A 6,678-nucleotide genomic window follows, 5' to 3' on the forward strand; every position below is an offset into this window, starting at 1 on the left:
TTTATTGAAAGCAATTTTGTCTCACATTGACCGTAAATTAGATGTGGTCCTTGACCACCAACTCATGGCACCCAGTTTGGGAACCACCGAATGTATATGGGGCAGCTCCAGTAGTTGGAGTATTGGTATAAAGCTAAGTACACACTATACAATTCTTGTGCCGATTAGCCAATAATCAGGTGATCGGCCTGATTTATTGGGTTGGGTTTGAAATCCCAGCTGTCGGGATGCCACTGGTCAGAATACCGACACCCATAGGAACAAACAGTAAAGCTGGCCACACACTAGACCAACTTCCATCCAACTAGTTGATTGGAATGAAAATCTTGTAAGGAATGGGAGTAAATGATGATCAGCAATTTGCTCCTAAATGCCAGAAAACAGATGAAAATGGTCGTCAGTTAACAAACTTGTCTATTTGTTCTAAACAATTTGTTCAAACAACAGTTTTTGTCCATTATCTGGCGTTTGGGAGCAAATTGCTGATTGTCATTTGCTTTCATACCATACCAGATTTTCATTCCAACCAATCAACTAGTTGGCTGGAAGTTGGTCTAGTGTGTGGCCAGCTTTAGTGTTTTCCTAACACTACCACCCCTGTGCCTAAGCCAGTGTTGGCTAACCTTGACACTCCAGCTGTTGTGGAACTATATATCCCAGCATGCCCTGCCACAGTTTTAGCATGCCCTAATAGCAAAACTGTAGCAGTGCATGCTGGGTTATGTAGTTCCATAACAGCTGGAGTGTCAAGGTTAGCCAACACTAGCCTAAGCCTAACCTCCCCCCATCCTAATTCGAACACTCCCTCCCCAGTGCCCAGCCCCGCACCCCAATGCCCCAATATTTACTTTCAGGGTGCAGACCTGTCAGGATTTCGGTGCCGTTATTTTGACAGTCAGTACACACTTTTTGCTTGGATTACAGAGGAGCAGGTGATTGCACCACTATCTGACAGACTCCCTGCCTTGCTGCTTAAGAACCCGCACTACATAACAGTGCACACTAACACCAGCCCAGTGAAAAGAGAAGCTTGCTGGAAACAAAAAAAACTCAGAGACTGCCTGCATCTAGGTATTCCATGCACTTATGTTGCTACTAAGAGAAGCCGATGATCGGAGGAATCTGAGCCAGAAGAGAACCTGCAATAAAGCAACAAATGTTTCACCAACTGAAGAAACAAAAGCAAAGCCCCCTAGAAAACTGTCAAGAAGGAACAAATGCCAAATGTGGGCCACACTGTACCTGATGGACTGTCCAACAGGAAACCATACCAATCTGTCCAGGAAGGTGACAGACAAGGGATCCAAGGCAACCTGGAACAGAAGCAGAGCAAGCTGCATCCCAAAGGAAAAGCAACAGCCCGAAATACCAAGTGGACCCCTGTCCAAGAAGATCACAACCCAGAAGAAGCTTCCCCACAGGGGAGGATTACAACCCGCTGGCAACTGCAGAAGGGCATCAAAGAAGCCCTAAAAACAGGAGACTGCAGAGAGATGAACAGAAGGCCCAGAACCATAAGGAAACGTCCAACAATTCAACTACTGTCCATAAAAGGTAATGAATACAGGATGTCTGCATTCCCAGATTAATGAACCTTCCTATCAATGTTTGCCTAATTGACACCTATGGGGGGATCCCATGGGAGCCACCCACAAAAAGCGGCCATGCATCAACAGTAAGCATAGGCCTTACTCCTACAAGAAGTGCGAGTAGAGCTTACACCTTTTGGAAATCCTAGGGTACTGATAGACCAGGTAAATGGCTCCTCCATATAGTGTGTTCTACTCAATGTGTGGGACTTACGGTGCATACACAGTTAGATTTTTTTTTCAGATCTGAACGATAACTATTGAAAAAATCGTTCATATCTGAACGATATCTGACATCTGACGTGTTTGCAGTCAGATTTGGACGATTCCATTCATTTTAAAGCAGTCAAAAATCGTTCATAGTTCAAATCGTTCATCTGATACATCTGACCGTGTGTATGCTCCATTAGGCACCCTTTCCGCAGAGCCCAGTGAAGATTTAGGCATTGCCCTACTGAGCCCACCAGAGGGCAGCATAATTTAAGGCCCACCACCTGTACCCCAGATAGCAGGCCTTTCACCTACCATTAGCAAAGAAGAACACAGAGAAACTGCTGCAACAGGGCCCATAGGACTTAGCGTCCCTATTAATTGAAAGGGTTGCATACAAAGGCTGACCACTTAGAAGGAATCTATTATCCAGAGTAGCATACTGAAGGAAGGAGACTGAGTTTGAAACCAGTCACCTGCCCAAAGTACATAAAATTGAAAATCCTAGCCAGTTCCTCAGGGCTGGGTGCAATGGCCCTTTACATGTTACTGCTAAGAATAGTCAATTACTGTCCTGGACAGTTATAACCCGAGTGATAAAGGCAACACCAGGACCTGGAAAGGAGCGGTGATCCCTGACACATACGCAGACAATACAACTGAAGCATTGGGAATGGCTACACATTCTATGGCCATGCCCCTTAAAGGAAAGCAAATGAAGGGCAGGCAAATTGTAATTTTGTTAATGGAGGGAAAACACCACTGCCTGTGTCCATTTACAGACATGACAGCAACTCGTGGACACTAAAAAGTGGCAACGAAAAGAGAACTCTTAACTCCAGTGGCCAGTAATAGCCCAACCATACTGATTCCACCTCAACATCTAAGTACAACCAGGTGTGAGAGGCTAACTGCAAGTGAAGATACCTTCTAAAAAGTGTTCCTTGTCCTGTTATGGACCTGCTGGGAATACTAGGGAGAACTGTACTGTTCTCACTTCCAAAGGGGTAAGGGCAGTGCCAGATTAAGGTCCTGATGGGCCTGGAACTGAAATTTATGAAGGGCCTATTGTGTGACGACTGATGTGAGGATGTGACTAGTACTGTGGGTGTGTCTAGCAACCAACAAAGGTATAGCTACGCGTCTACCTTCAACCACCTCAATCTCCCTCCCCTCTTTGCTAATATGAAGCATAGATCACCTGTTATATTATTGATCACTGAATAAAACATAAATAATACAAACTATGGTTATTAATAAAATGCAACAATTTTGATTTTATTAACAGAAATATACTGGATAATTATAAATTTGCCTTAGACAATAGAGCACCATATAGATTGCATTTAGCAGACTGACAGACATCCATTGGGTCCGCTCTACCCATCCCCCACAAAAAAATTAGCTTTTTGTCAACACTTCAGACTTTTAAATTTGATACAAGAAATCCAAAAGCTGACATTTGTGCGCAGTAATCGCGACCTCCCAGTCTCCAGCCCGGAACGCTCACCACTTTTCCAAGACATTTCTGATACCGTGCATCTCAGTCACAAAAGTGTCTTTGTGCGTACACAAAGTGTGACGCATGCGGTGTACCAATTTATAATGGTTTTCGTTCATGCGCAGTAGCAAAACATCACTCAAATATGTCATCATCAGCATTCTGTGCAGCCCTGAATCAGGCCCATAATGCATTATATACACATGTATTACGCACAAATATCAGACAATATTCAACATATTTGTATAAGAAATGGCTCACTTATCAGTGACCGTTCCCAGCCATCCATTAATGCCAGATAACCACTTTGACAGAAATAAGAAATTGTCTTTCAATGGTACTATAGAGTACCCAGAGGAAACCCAAACAAGTATGGGGAGAATATACAAACTCCACACGGTAGGGGCCATGGTGTGAATCAAACCCTGGACCTCAATGCTGGGAGGTAGTAATGCTGACCATTACACCATCCGTGCTGCCCCAAAGAAAGAATGCTTGATTATGTCACTACCTGTGTCATGTTATATCCATGGGTTATACTGTTTCTTTGTTCTGCAAAGTTAGTAAAGATGTATATATATATAATTGCGAGTTTACACAGCATTGCCCCCACGGATGCAATATTAAAAATACTACACCCATGCCACCAGTATACACCGCATTGACCGCACAGATGCTATATTCAAGATATTACACCCATGCTACCAGTATACTCAGCATTCCCCCACAGATGTAATATTCAAAATATTACACCCATACCAACAATATACACAACATTATCCCCACAGATATTATATGTATTATGTTTATACATTTATTATATTTCCCCCATACCAGAAGTATACATAGTATTACCCCCAAGCACCCCCCTACCACACACACACAGTTGAAATATATACAGTAGTACTCCCTTAAAATAGTATACACATCACTGCCTCCCATAGCTATAATATACACAATATAACCCCCATACTAGCAGTGCACACAGCATTGCCCCCACAGCTGTAATATATACATAATCACACCCATACCAGCAGTAAACACAGCATTGCCCCAAACAGATGTAATTTACACATTGTCCCATACCAGCAGTATACACTGTATTGCCCCCACAGATGTTATATACACAATATTACCCCCATACCAACAGTATATACAGCATTGCCCCCACAGAAGTAATATACAGAATATTACTCCCATAGTACTGGTATTGGGGTAATATTATGGTGTATATTACATCTGTAGGGGGAAATGCTGTGTATACTGCTGTTATGTGGCAAACATTGTGTATATTATATATGTGTGGGCAATGCTGTATTTACAGCATTGCCCACATAGATACAATGTACACAATATTACCACGGCAGAACATACAGCATTGCCCCTACAGGCATGATACGTGTAATATTGTCCCCGGCTTATATAATATGCCCCTACATGCACAATACGTATAATATTGTCCCCGGCAATATTGCTCATGCTGTCTGTGCCTCAGCCAGTCAGTCTGCATGCCCCAGTTATTATCAGCAGCTCCCCTCAGGCTGATTCTTCATGCAGCTGCTGGTCAGCCCTCATGCAGCTGCCTGTGTATATGTGCTGCTGCCGGTAGCGATGGTAGCAGGGCAGCACCGTGGAGGCGCTGTGTCACTATTAGTATGCCGCGCAGGAAGGGCTAGGGAAGCCCGTCACTGCACTGCCACGTGTAACAGCTGCCATGCTGATTCCGATGTGTGACCCACCGGTAATGCGTCTGGGTGGAGGGGGGTCGCGGTTCAAGGGGGCGGAGCCTCAGACGGCCACAGGCAGTCTGCTGTACCAGGAAAATAAAATCCTGTCTACAGCAGCCGATTAGTCAGACAGGTTGTGGGCCTATTTTGATTGGGGGCCTGGAGCTGAAGCTCCATCCGCCCCATTGGTAATCCGGCCCTGGGTAAGGGTAGTGCAGTTACACTTGCTGTTGCCTAGGTAAGCTCCACTCTGGCCTTTTGAAGTGTCATGAAGAGTGTGCTAGCAGTATAAAGCTCCACATGTGCAGTAAATGTGACCTCCCACACGAAATGCACTCGTCAACTGGTTCTATGCAACTAAAGGGTAATCACTCATGCATGTAGAGTCTGTAAGCCTTACATTATAAGATACTGCAATGTGGCAGAAACTCAAGTAAAACGCAAAGCCTAGACCCAGGAAAATGTATAACTAGTAAGTGATAGTGCAAAAACAGCATTATACAAACCTAGTACACATATGATGTATACCATACCTAGTCAGTTGTATGCAGTCCTGTATCCTACAGAAGATTCACTCTGGAAGGAGAGATACTAAATCATCAGTTATATAAACATTATACATACAGTATGATGTATACATCTGTGTTCATTCTAGCACCCTGCACCTGTCACAACCTGTGCAGTTCCTCTTTCCTGCCTGGGGTGTTACTGTCTGCTCTGGTGCTTCTAGCACATTCTTGTCTCTATCTCAGCAGTTTGTTGCATTAGCTGAGTGTGCTAGAAGCACCAAAGCAGAGTGTGACACCCCAGACAGGAAAGAGGGACTGCACTAGAATGGACACTACAGCACCCATGTCAAACAGATTTAATATCTTTGATCTATAAGAGTCATCTAGTTGCTCAGGGATGGGAAAGAGGACATCAACGTAGTAGAACATATACATATGGATGTATACCTACCAGACATATGAGGAATATCAAATGTCTATTCACTCAGGAAGAAAGATAGTACATCAGTGTTATATAAACATTATACATATAATAGTGTTCACTCTAGGGAAGGCAGGAGGGGCTATCTGTGAAAGACTTCTGTGTGCCACCCAAATGGGAGTGGCCACTCAAAAAGGGGTGTGGCCATGACAACTCCTCCCCCCTCCCAATATCTTAATCACTAATGGGCATACCCAGCATTCATGGATATGATGGGCTGCTCCCAAGCGCTCCACTGCAGTGTGAATAGATGTTGTGCACATGCGCATGGCGTCTATTCACCTGCCGGTGTTTGTTTCAGTGGGGTGCCCCTCTAAAACAGCCCTAGCATGAACACTAATACAATATATACCGTACCACAATGATATATAAAAATGTATTGATATATATTATACCAGATGTCTAATTGCTCAGAAAGGAGCGATGGTACATTCTTAGCATTATAGTATATAGCATACTATGCATAGGATTATAGTATACCACCTCAGTGATATATAAACAAGTATCATACATATGTATACCAGATGTCTATTACTCCCAAAGGAGAGTACATACTCAATGTTCTATAACATATTATACACATGATGTATTCCATACCACCTCAGTGATATTTAAACATATACATATGTATATCAAATATTTCTCCTTCAACCACTAGGGG

Source organism: Taudactylus pleione, unplaced genomic scaffold, assembly GCF_031769625.1.
Source record: "Taudactylus pleione unplaced genomic scaffold, aTauple2 ptg000380l, whole genome shotgun sequence".
Taxonomy (NCBI): Eukaryota; Metazoa; Chordata; class Amphibia; order Anura; family Myobatrachidae; genus Taudactylus; species Taudactylus pleione.